The following is a 13870-nucleotide window of genomic DNA, read 5'->3' as shown; positions in this document are numbered from 1 at the left end:
GAATGACTGAGCAATAAGATGACAGATGAAAACAATCACAATAAATGTAAAGTGAAGTCTTTGAGGGGGAACAGACATTCTAGCTTTGCATACATAAGAATTGTCCAACTGTTACTATTTAAGCTGACTTTTACTATTCAAAAATAAGGTCTTGAGGTTAAACGGGATGGTCATGACAGTGACTGCCTCAGAATTTAAGAACCATGAGCTAGGAAGAAGGAAGATAAGACCAAATTGAATGTAATGTACAACTACATCTTGAGTAATATTCACATTGCCGTTTCCCCCAGTTTCAAAAAGAATATAGTAGAAATGGAAGAGTTTCAGAGGATGGTCAAAATTACGGGATAGCTTCAGTATGAGGAACAGCTAAGCAGACTTGAACCTCCCAGGCTGGAAAGGGCAATGAGGGCTGGATGTGAATAAAATCATGAGTGATATAGAGAAAGTGAACTGAGAAGGTTTGTTTTGCTATATCTTGTGAGGTATGCTGACCAAAAGAAATTGTTAGTCAGACAATATGAATCTTGTTCTATTAAAGTCACAACTTCTTGGAATTTAGATGCAGGCAAATAGTTTTAATTTGCTTTTCTGTAATAGAAGTAAATGACAGTTTTTTCTGAGTCCTTTAAAAATAAGGGTAAATAAGAGAGTTCGTTACAGATGAGGAATTAAAAATACATTATTCACTGTGATTTTGTGGAGATTCACCACAGTAGCTGAGTTCACCTTGAGTATTTGTATTTGCTGTGCATTTCTGTATTGATGCATTATTTCTCATGTACTGTACTTTGTATGCCACCTGCTGTACAGCTTGGACAGTAACCACTGTATTGTAGTTGCCCCTCTACTACCGTTGTTGTCAATTAGCAACAAGTGTAACTTTTTGAAGTATCAGGAATGCTAGTACATGGTCTTTCTGCGCTCCCCACCTCTGCCCCAGACTTGTCTGAAATAATTTAACCTGCTGTACTGCCAAATTAGTATGCAAGCATCAGCAGTCAAAACAATGATGTACTTTCTTTGTCCATGTAGAAAAGCTTATAGCATGCAGCTACCCAATTCGGTTTCAGACAAATGTGGGATGACCCCTTATGCCTTTTATACACAAGCAGTTTATTTTACTTTTTACAGCACAAAGATCAATGGCAAGGGTTAGATTGATCAGCATGCTGCCAGCCCTTGACATCTATTTGCTTGGACAGGAGGTCCGTACAGTTTGTGGAAAAGCTTAAATTTTATAACGTTATAAGTAAGGCACATGTAGCTGGACAAACTCACTGAAGTATAAAGATATTCTTACTGCTATTGTGCTATAGTTGTGACAACTTTCTCAGGAATAGACAGCTGCAGTGCTGACAGACACCACCACTGCTATTGAGCTAGCTCCTGGTGTGTGAGATTTCCACCGGACACCTTGGTTTGTTTGGAAATAACATATTAAAAGATATAATTCCAGACACCTCCACGACAGAACACAGTACCTGAATAATGTTGGAAATGGGTGAAAAAAATACTTTTCTGAAAATAGCAGAAAGAGGTTCTTTCATAAATTATTTGCACACAGGGTGAATAGGACAGATATAAACAGTGCCTCATGATTTGTCTCTAGGGCCTGGCCTTTACTCTGGAGAAGTAAATCTATACTCAAACCACCCTTTAACCTGCTCCTAATCCAGAAAGAATGCCATGTGTATTTCACCTTACTAAAATCTTAAAAATAAAATCCATGTTATTTCAAGAAGAAGCTAACGGTTACTAGGCCTGTTCTCATTTTTCTTTTCCTTAGCTTTCCTTCTGGCATGCCGGGTGATATGGGAAACATGCTGTTACTAACTGGGATTCTGAAACTGGCCCATCCCTCAGGTAGGAAAGGTCCAGGCACAGTCCCACAGCACAAAAGCAGGAGGTCTGTTTGTCCAGTAACTGGCTGACAGTTAGAGGAGTACTACTATGTGTACATTTCAGGGAAATGCCTTTCAGCTCCCCAGACATTTGTACCAAGCAGCCAGGACAAGGTCTTATTACTGATTTCTTCAGCGAATTTCTGACAAGGCAAGGTATTTCTTCTGTGATCCCTGTAATGGGAAGAGGGGAGAGAAATCAATGCAGATCTTCAAATATGCCTACAGAAATGAGTCAGCAGGTGCCAAAGCAAGGGGAAGTAGATGGCAAGGTGGATATGGTGGATAAGTGAATAGGAAGCCTTTAGCTTTAGTAGATACTAAATTCCAGTCTGACTTATGGGAAGATGGGCAGTGGACCTCTTCTTTTCTCCTCTGTTAGTTTCAGCAGAGGCCAGCCTGCAAGCCAGCAAATACCGACTCTCTCCCCACAAAGATTGATTATGAGAAGCTAAAAATTGTTCCCTAATAGCAGTAGGTGATGCTCCTAAACGCCTGCACTTTTAGTCAAACAGCAATAAACAGTTAGAAAGAATTCCTTTATTTTTTTTCTGTTCTCATTGTCAGCAGCCTGTGTCTTGTCCTGTAGAGTTTGGCCCTGCATTCGTCTGTATCTTTTGTCCTTTCCAGCTTTGGAATTAACAGTAGAAATCACAAGATCACACGTGATCTTTCTCATGACCTCAGTTCTCCAGGTCTCTTCTGCTTTCTAACATTACTTCCTATATGATTGACAGCATCTTCAAAAAGAAAAAGAGGAGAGGTGGGCTGTTCAGAATCACCCTACTGCCTTGGGACAGCACAGGGAAAGGGTCACATGGGATATTTTTAGAACAGAATCCAATGGCAGTGATATGAGGAAGGCACAGAGAAAAACACAGCTGTGAAATCTAACACTTGGCTTCATATATACTGAGAGCAGTAATGGCAGAGAAACAAACTGAGGAGACGCAACAGAAGAATGAGAAAAAGGTATGTGAGGATAACAAGAGAATGGTAAAAGAGTAAATGGCAAAGAGGCAGTGAACACTTGGGAAAGAAAAGGCTAAAAAAGAATACGGGAGAGAAATGGCAAAAGTCTGAGCCAGGGGCAAAAATCTAATAAAGTCGCCGTGTTATATAAACAGAGATACTTTAATCACAGAAGGGATCAAAGGACAAGAAATGGTCAGCTATGAGCTGGCACTCTTATGTAGCTGACTTGTGACCTTGAAGGCTGACCAGCAAATAGCCAGTCTGCCATCTCTTCTCATCCCAAGGTATAAGGGCTTCATAAGTGACAGGTTTTGCATTATGACACTGCAATAGATTTTCTAAATCAGAGGAAGATAGACATCATTCCTAGTCTTTGAAACAAGGGATGACCTACTGTCTCTCTTTTACTACAGACCAGCATGCCCAGAGAGCAGTGATTGCTTGATGTATGAAAACTGGTATATGTAGCATTAGTTTGGAAGTGCTCTCTGCTACTGTTCACTCACTGAACAAGAAAGAACTAATATGACTGACTACATGAAGTGGAAAGTGGTAATGATGATAGCTGATAGAACTAAAGATAGTATTTTAGGTGTAAATTGCTAAGACACTCAAGTCCCAAAAGTGTCCAGGATCCACTTGAGGCACCTACATCCGTAATTACAGTCCTTTGTTCACTTGCTAACTAATCCTTATAACTGTTCTTGATTTTTCTTGGTTTGATACATAATTAATCCTTCATGAAGGTTAGTGATTCAGCATTTACTTAGCACTGATACTTGGATTAGATCCAGCAACTACCTGCTCTGAATAACTAGCTGCTACTCTGTCTGTGATCCCTAAGGACTCAAGTATGCATGGTCATTCTCAAAGAATTCCTAAATTTATAGCCACTTCTTTAATGAAATAGGTTGTAGCTTAGTTTCTTCCTTATCTTAAAGCTTATCAATGATGTGGGTGACTTGCATTCAAGTAAAGAACTAAGTGTCTTGGGTTTAACAATGCAGACACTTGAGGTATCAAACAGCTACTATTTATTACACTGTTCTGTTCTGTCCAGAAGCCAAAAAAAGCTCTCAGTGGCAAATATTTGGGATAAATTTATGAATAAATGAAGAACATGCAGCACACTGTCTTCCTTTCTCTCCTGAATAGCTATTTAGTAAAGTATAAATATTTTGTCCAAGACTTACCTTAAGTTATACAGAATCTTTGAACTCAAAAAATCTAATACTAATTGTGTCTTCCCAGAAGCGTTCAAGAAAACTGTCAGTAGTCTAAATACCCTGCCTAGTCTAGTTCTAAATCATCTAAAACTAAAAATTCTAGAGATTCATGTGATTGTTACAGTTAAAGAAGAAATATAGCCAAGTAGGATATTCCCTATTTCTGCATCTTTTGCTGTTTCATGCTCTCTTCTTTATGACTGCTTTTGTTCAGGTTTGTAGTGCTTCCTTACAGTCTAGTACCCCATGCAATTTGAGCATCTCAGAAACCAGCTCAGTTTGAATTTTTGATCTCACAACCCAACTCTTGTTTTCCTCCACAGACCTTACATGTTTGCATACTATGCAAACGGGTCACTATACTTCCATTATATGATATATTAGGCCCGGTCTCAATGCTCTAGTGTTGGTGCTACTTGACCCTGACACTGAGGATACCACTTCTTTGTACCGGACTACAGAAAGCCACACCAACAGAGATTAAATATTTCATAATCCAGCCTTTCCACTGTAATGACTGGCTTCTTCAACAGTGTTAGTACTTGACAAGTGCTAAATAGCATTCTTAGTAAAACGCTGTTGAGCTAAGGGCATGTGTTTGTGATGTGTTCATGTGGACAACTGAGAAATTTACATTAATTACAGAAGTCTGGATTTGAAATAAAGCTTTCAGTCAGAAAGGACTATATGGTCACACTAAAGATCATACAATTCTTCATTCATCTGTAAGGCACTATATCATACACAAGAGCAGTGCTTCAGCAACAGAAAATGTTGGACTGAAAGGTACTCTCCTAGTCTTCATCTCAGCTTTCTGTTACGAAAGGCAATCATACATTCCCCTTTGTAAACTAGGTGTTCTAGCTTCTATAAAAAGTCTCTCCATCTTTTTTTGCAGTAGCTCAAAGATGAGATTTCATGTTTTCCTCAGCCCCAACACAGTCTTACTTGTCTCTAAATACTACCAAAACGTTGCATGCTCAGGTACAAACAGGCTACCATTCATTTTTAGAGGTTGGGATTCCATTCATGCTGTTCTTCAGGCAATCTGGAGTGTATGATGCTAATTCTCACCTGAGTGAATGAAGGAAGTGGCTTTTTAGATACAGTAAAAACTGCTACTTCAGCTTGTCTAGAGAAGGGTGAGGACTCATGAGGTACAATAATCTTAGTTCTCCTAGTTGGCAGTAATATCTTAAAGTACTTAAACCAGAAAGTGAGGCAACAGCCTGCATTCAAATACATATAAAACAAAGCAGTGCAAGACCCCACTGGGATGTGCCCAAAAGATGCCATTGAGCAACATGCTCTGTGCTCTCACAGTGACCGTTAACACCCAGCATGGTAGAATCCTAACCACATCTTCTGAGAGGTGTAATGAAAGGCAGGGAAAAGTTTCGGTGCCTTACCTGTGTTTGTCTAGAAAAGGGAAACCCATTCACCACCAACAGTTGCATTTCTATACATCTCTGCAGACTAGACATCCCTACAGACTCAGACCTGAGTATCTCCAGAACTTTTTCCTTATCTTGTGAATTCAGTGATGTAAATTATTGACCCGTGGGGATTAGCAAGGATTCCCATTTTCATACTGAGAAAAGGAGAATATGGCCTCTTTCTTGGAGGAAGACATTACTGGAGCACGTGCTCAAGAAGAACTCTCACAGATTCTTCCCAATTCAAGCAGGGAAAGATATTTGTAGGCAAATAAAGTATTTAGCCAATTAAGCAGAGAAGGGAACAGCTATCATGTAGGAAACATTCTGTCCTCCTGCAGGCATTGTACTCACCAGAGTTTGTTGGTATCGGAATGCTTTTGTTGGAGAGGCATCCCCAGTCATATCTCTGGAGATAACGTCCTGTGGAGTAGGGGTTGTTCAGGGAAATGTCTTCCTGTCTGTTCTCCACAGCAAAATCACAAGTTTGAAACAGATGCAAGGCTTCAGCTAAAATCCCACAGAGCACCCTGAGAGAGAAGGTTAGTGGTGAAGGAAAGACAGAGAGGGAGACTGTAACAAGAGACTCCCTGCCCCCCTCCTTTTCAGTCTGTGCTTGGGCACAGCAGCCGCTTCCCTTCTTTAATATCCCTGCTGCTCTGGCACCAGGACAGCTCAGTAAATTAACAGGAGGTAAGGTTTCCCTCTCCTCCCTCAGGCAGTATCATTCTTCACTGCATTTGGAAGGGGTCAACAGTGGGGATCATAGAAAGAATGGGGCTGATGACAGACTAGGGAAGAAGAGGATGGAAATAAAAAAAACTACCACAATTAGAGACAAGAGAACCATCCTGCAACTTGAACAGGATTATTCCTACAACCTGTTTCAGGGACAACTTTGTGAAGTGTCAGTATCTGAAAGGGCAAGTTCTCCTAGCAAGCCTTGGAAGACTATTCCTTACGTAAATTACATGGTGTCCTCACGTTTAACATAATTTTTCTTAAAGCATACTCATTATTGCCGATTCCCTGACCACAATACCTCAACACAAATAAACAGCCTTCCTCATAGTCTTTGCACCTTCATGAACCTTCATCCACTGGCATAACCAACACTCAGTATCTTTTTCACACAGAATCACAGAACAGTTGAGGTTGAAAGGGACCTCTAGAGGTCATCTGGTCCAATTCTCCTGCTCAGGCAGGGCCACCTAGAACCAGTTGTCCAGACATCTTTTGAGAATCTCCAAGAATGGAGACTCCTCACCCTCTCTGGGCAACCTTCTCCAGTGCTTGGTCATCCTCATAGTGAAAAGGTGTTTCCTGATGTTCAGAGAAAACATTCTGCATTTCAGTTGTGCCCATTGCCTCTGGTTCTGTCACTGGGCACCACTGAAAAGAGCCGGTCTCCGTCCTCTTTACACCCTTTCTTCAGCTGTTTATACACATTGATAAGATGCCTTTGTGTCCTCTCTGCTCCAGGCTGAACAGTCCCAGGTCTCTCAGCCTTTCCTCATATGTAAGGTGCTCCAGTTCCGTCATCATCATTATAGCTCTTTGTTGGACTCTCTCCAGTATGTCTCTATCTCCCTTGTACAGAGGAGCCCAGAACTGGACACAGGACTCCAGATGCAGCCTTCTCAGAGCTGAGTAGAGGGGAAGGATCACTTCCCTTGATCTGATCTGCTGTCATCATTCCTCCTAATGCAGCCCAGGATACCATTAGCTTTGTTTGCAACAGAGGCACACTGCTGGCTCATGTTCAACACAATTTCCACCAGGTCCCCCAGGACATTTTCTGCCAAGCTGATTTCCAGCTGGGTGGCCCTCAGCATAAGTTGGTACATGGGGTTACTCCTCTACAGGTGCAGAACTCTGCTTTTCTTGTTGAACTTCATGAGGCTGACTTCACGAGGTTTCAACTCTTAATGATTCTTTTTTCCATTTCCTTTTGTAGTGGTTTGAGCCGGGTTAGCAGCTAACCACCGGAGATGGTCATGAGCAAAAGTCAGACTTGTTAGGGGAAGAACAAAAACCATACATTTATTACAGACACTGACAACACGTAACAGCGTAGGACAGTGAGAAGCATTGACACATCCTGAGAACACCTTCCCCCCACCCCTCCCTTCTTCCCGGGCTCAGCTCTGCTCCCAATATCCCTACCTCCTCCCCCAGTGGCGCAGGGGCAGGGAATGGGGGGTGCAGTCAGTGCTGCCGCTTCTTCCATCATTGAGGGGGGGGAAGGGTTCTGGAACTTGCTCCCCCTCCTCCATCGTGTTCCCCCTCTCCCAGAAGACAGTCCTCCACAGGGGTCTCCCTCCCACGGCTGCAGCCCTTCCTGAGCTGCTCCGGCGTGGGACTCCCCCGCATGCTGCAATCCTCCCAGTGCTGAACTACAACAGCGGGGCTGCCTTTTCCCACAAGACCTCGGCCTTCTTCGGGCACAGAACCTTGATCATCCAGGTGAAAAAAAACACAGGCCATAAATCAATGTCTGCTCCACTGTAGATCTTTGTGGGTGGCAGGGGGGGCCACCCTGCCGTCTCCCCACAGGATACAGTGGGGTCTCTGCTCCGGCACACCTCCCCCCTCCTTTCTTCCTCCATTCCTCCACTGACCTTGGTGTTCATGCAGCTGCAGCAACTCCTCCTCACCAGTCCCACTGCTCCTCACCTCGTCCCTTCTTAAATACGTTATCGCAGAGGCGCAGCTGATGGGCTCAGTTTTGGTGCAGAGGTGGAGCTGACTTGGAGCTGGGGGATCTTCAAGAAGCTTCTCACAGGGGGCCATCTCTATGGCCCCCTCTCCTGCCACAAAACAAAAACCCCCACTACTCACTCAACCCAGGACACCTTTCTAATATTTTTCCCATCCTCCGATTGAAACATTTTGTGACAGACAGATACACTAAAAGAATGAATATTTTAATATCTAAATATATGTAATTTCAATCCTGAGAACTAACTACCTTGAAAAGATCTCATATTTTCCTCTTGTGTTAATGTTGGGGTGTTTTTCTTATTCTCTGACTATAAATGACATGGGAATATAGAAGACAACAAAAAAGCTATGCTTAGTCAAATTTGTTATACCTAAAGCCAGTCAAAGCTGCTCAACATCACATTCAGGAAGGGATCATGCGATGTTGAAGATCCTGGAACGTCCATAGATGTGCAAAGTAGAGAGAGGTCCTGCCTCAATGCCCTTCTGTTTCTTCTGGGCATTTGCCACAAGAAATGCAAGGAGGAACTAATAGGATAGAAAGCGCAGAATCAGGGTGCTTTTCTCAACTAATGCCCTGAGAAACAGGGCACTGAGCAGCCATGGTATCTGCTACGTCTTCAACTGAGTCACAGCTAATGTCTATCGTATCCTGAGGCAGCAGCAAGCCCAGAGGCCTGTGGGGAATGGAGCAGATAATACAGGAGACAGCTCTTTTCACAGACACCTTCTGGGTTTTGTTCTCTGCACTCTATAAAGCTTTTCAATCAGGGAAATTTATAAATTCTATATCAAGGCAAAGCAGACAGTTACTTAGGACAACTTCATGAGGCCAATCAGATGAGGCCCTCTGTAGACAGAGAGCAGCAGCCTTACGTTCACAAGCTCTGGTCCTCATGGGGGACTTCAACCACCCCCATGTCTGTTGGAAGGACAACACAGCAATGCATAAGCAATCCAGAAGGTTCCTTGAATGCATTGATAACTTCTTTCTCCAAGTGATAGAGGAGACAACGAAGAGAGATGCTATGCTGGACCTTGCTCTCACCAACAAGGAGGGGCTGGTGGAGACTGTGAAGCTCAAGAACAGCCTCGGCTGCAGTGACCATGAAATGGATGAACTCAAGATCCTTAGGGCACGGAGGAGAGGGCACACAGCGAGCTCACTACCCTGGACTTCAGGAGAGCAGACTTTGGCCTCTTCAGGGATCTGCTTGGCAGAGTAGCATGGGATGAAGCCCTAGAGGGAAGTGGCACACAAGAAAGCTGGTTAATATTCAAGGATCACCTCCTTTAAACTCAGAGGCGATGCATCTCGACAAAAAGGAAGTCAGGTAAGAACACCAGGAGGCCTGCGTGGATGAAAGAGCTCCTGGATAAGCTCAAGCATAAAAAGTAAGCCTACAGAGGATGGAAGCAAGGCCAGATAGGCTGGGAGGAATACAGAGAAACTGTCCAAATAGCCAGCGATCAACACATTGGAGGGATGGAATGCCAGCTGGAGGGAGCTTGACAGGCTTGAGAGGTGGGCCTGGGCAAACAGGGCTCAACAGGGCCAAGTGCATGGTCCTGCACATAGGTCAAAGCAATCCCATGCACAAACACAGGCTGGGTGATGCATGGATTTAGAGCAGCCCTGTGGAGGAGGACTTAGGAGTCGTAGTGGATGGAAAACTGACTATGAGCCAGCAATGTGACCTCACAGCCCAGAAAGCCAACCGTATTCTGGGCTGCATCAAGAAGAGTGCGGCTAGCAGGTCGGGGGAGGTGATTCTCCCCCTCTAACTCCGTGCTCATGAGACCCCCCTGCAGTGCTGTGTCCTGCTCTGGGGCCCCCAACGTAAGGACATGGCTCTGCTCGAGTGGGTCCAGAGGACCACGAAGGGGATCAGGGGGCTAGAGCACCTTCCTTATGAGAACAGAGAGTTGGGGTTGTTCAGCCTAGAGAAGAAAAGCCTCCAGGGAGACCTTATAGCAGCCTTCCAGTACTTAAAGGTGGCCTACAGGAAAGAAGGGGAGGGACTCTTTATCAAGGAGTGTAGTGATAGGACACGGGGTAACAGTTTTAAACTGAAAGAAGGTAGATTTAGATTAGATATAAGGAGCAAATCCTTGACTGTGAGGGTGGTGAGACACTGAAGCAAGTTTCCAAGAGAATTTGTGGCTGCCCCCTCCCTGGAAATGTTCAAGGCCAGGCTGGATGAGGCTTTGAGCAACCTGATCTAGTGGAAGCTGTTCCTGCCCATGACAGAGGGGTTGGAACTAGATGATTTTTAAGGTGCCTTCCAACCCAAACCAGTCTATGATTCTATGACTTCCTAAGCTGTTTCTCCTACTAAATAAAGAAGGGTTATGTAAGAATACATGAAAGGTGAAAGCATCTCTTTTATTAAGGTTATCTAGTCAAGGACCTTTTCAATTCAGATGATGATAAAGAAAATGGGGAAGCCACGGACAAAACCACAGAGACCCAGACCTGAGAGACAAGAGATAACAGGAATCATGCAAAAGACCAAATGCCTCCAGACACTAAGAAAGTAGAGGCACATCTTTGCAGAAGGCCAGACTGAACTTTGTAAATAACAAGAAAGGACCAAACAAGAGGAACTTAAGGATTTGAGGCACTGGAACTGAGTCTTTGGGACTATGCAAAACTTGTTAAGGAAAAGGCCTGGGGAGGAACAAAGTGGGGAATAGATGGAAAGGGGCCAGTTTTGTGAAAACCAAGGCTGATCAGTGTGCTTGTCTGAATCAATGCTGCTCTTGATTACCAATCTGTCCTATTTTCTTGTTAAATCCTTTCTTATCTTTCCACGAAATCTCACTATCCCATGTATGTGAGTGCTGTAAGGATGAGGTGCCAGCAACTGGGGAGACTGCTGTGAGTGAATTTGGCATCAGCAACTGCAGTCAGACCAGGGGTGTAGGGGCCGTGGGGCCAGCAACTGGAGCAAACATAGTCTCAGCATCAGTAGCTGGAGCAGCCATAGCTCTCTGGATCAACTCGTTGGGAGCCCAGAGTGCTAGCTACAGGTCAGACCTATATGAGGGGACTTGGTGCTGGCAACTGGAGCCAGACCAGGTGTGTAGGCACCCCAGGCTGGTGGTGTCAGCAACAGGAATGGGTGAGTGTCTGCTACAGCCCCTAGGACAGGACCAGTGTGTGTCCTGGGCACAGCTGCTGAGGGGACCAGCATGAGCAAGGTGAGGTGGGGGCAGGGGGTCAGCACCAGCAGCTGTAATGACTGCGGATCACAGGCTTTTTGCTGGGTGCCAGCTGCTCTGGGGAGTGTATTTTCTCCAAAGCTGGAATGTCTGCATGTAATCTGATGGTAAACTTAAATGTGGACTAACAAGCAAGCAGGAGGCCCTGGGTCCCATCGGGGCTATTAGGTATCCAGATACACCTGTGAGTGTGAGGTACCCGTGGGATGAGCATGCTAGCAAGAATCAGGCTGGACTAATTTGCAGGTAGCAGGCTCACAAAGCAGATAAGGTCATGAATCAAGTCTGGATTGTCCAAAAAGAAAAAGGGGGATATGTAGTAGAATTTCTGACAGAGAATGGCCACGATATTTTGTTGCAAGGTTTGGACAATCCAGGCCTGAGATCAGACTGCTAACAACACCTGTGTTATGAGGATGACCTTGAAGGGCTGTGTTGTGAGGAACTGTATCTGTTAATGAGGAATTTTCTCAGCTATGTATCTGGCTACGCTAAGCACAAGTATGCAGCAAACTGCAAGATGCTTGCCTATCACAGTTTGCCTTTGGGTGCATGATAAGTTGCTTACGACCAATAATCCAGGGGTATGGGGGGCGTGAACAGCGGGTGCTTGCTGTGCAAAGGATATAACCCAGCGATTCGGGCAATAAAGGGGGACGACATGTAGCCGCATCGGGGTGATTGTCGTTACTTGGGCCACTCTCCGTATTATTATTATTGGGACCCTCTTCATAACATCCTTTAACTGTTTATTTCTATGTAAAATCAATTTAGAAAATTTAAGCCCATTCTCACCGTGACCTTTTCCCGTCGCCCTTGAAGCCACTTTACAAGTGACTGAATACTAACAGATAGCTAGTTTATGTTTTTCTTTACAACCTGAACATAACAGGTCCAAACCTAAACATTTTCTCAGTGCAGCATGATGCTTACCTTTGTCAAAGCATGGTTTCTATGGGAGGTGTTACTTTTTCTCATTTTGCAGATGAAAATTGTAAATTTTAGGAGTGACAAAAAAAAAAATCAACAGTGTAAACCACAGCAATTTCAATTATTTTTCTTAGAGAAGTCTGAATACAACTCTGAGCCCTTTGAAAGATGTAGTGATTTACACAGAGGAAGTATTCTTAAGAATTCGTGCACACAGGTGTATCAATTTATGCAAAAATACAGTCTGAAGACTAAGTTATATATAACAGTGACCATAAGCAAGGTATTACATGCGGACAAATGGAAACAAAAGGATATCAAACCTTCACAAGAGAGAATTTTACAAGTAGCATTGGCAAAAGCAACAACACTAGGCCAAATTGCACTGAGTAGGACTTAGTGCTCATTCCTAGTGAAAGACTCACCAAGGCTGCTGATCCTGTGACAGTGGTTGATTATAGCTTCTCTGGAGAGTCTTGTTTCATTCCCTTCCTTTTAAAGAAACTGTTTTCTGTATGCATATGGTGATGGCATCATCACCATGTAATGAAGATTATTAATTACATAACAATATCTTGCCTTGCGTTTCCTTCTAACTTAACTCAGGGTTGTGATGCAGTGAAGAATTCTCATTCCTTGAAGACAAGTGTAAGAACACATTGCACAACATGGGTACAGTGTACGTTAGGAGTCTCAGCTTGGCATAAATTTTATTTTAGAAGATGTTTTATAGATGTTTAGCCAAGTCTTTTGATGTTTTGGAAAGCATACCTTTTTTCAATGCCATACTATACAACCCAATTTTTAAGGGGATCAATAACCATTTTTATAAAATCAAATCCTTTGAGTATCTATTACTTTTCATAATGGCAAATAAGGAAACTAAATCAGTTTAGAATTACTACAACTGTATTCACTTACTGAATTGTTCTATTAATAAATAGAATTACTTTAATGCTACTCAAGATTTATAAAATACCCTGTCTACATCCTGTTTGCTGTTTTCACTCCCCGTCCCACAAAACAAAACTTTTGACCTTATTATTCTTGTGGTCTCGAGCCAAAATGTGAACTGGTTAGCACTTTCCTCCTATCCCAGCTATTAAGGTAATTCCTTAAAAATGGTAGTAGCTCAAAATTTATTTGAGAATACAAACATCTTGTTTACTTCATCTTCCAGACTACTAGAAACACTTTCTGTACACTTAGATGCGGAAATTCCACTGCTAGTATTACCACAGGATTTCCTGTACCAGAATTTGGAGTTATTGAAAAACCAACGTACTCTTTCAATAAAAAGAGAACTTAAAAGATAGGAACCACCCTTCCAAGTGTCACAGATGAGACAGAGTAAATGGCAACCTCTAGTGGATCTGGACACTGGGGATTATTTTAGAACTAATGAGAACGGAGCTTTTACCTTCTTATTTCACACTCACTCACTGGCTTT

The sequence above is a fragment of the Tyto alba genome, unplaced genomic scaffold (genome assembly GCF_018691265.1).
Source record: "Tyto alba isolate M040663 unplaced genomic scaffold, T.alba_DEE_v4.0 Super-Scaffold_14, whole genome shotgun sequence".
In the NCBI taxonomy this organism is placed as follows: Eukaryota; Metazoa; Chordata; class Aves; order Strigiformes; family Tytonidae; genus Tyto; species Tyto alba.
This window is presented reverse-complemented; position numbering follows the sequence as displayed.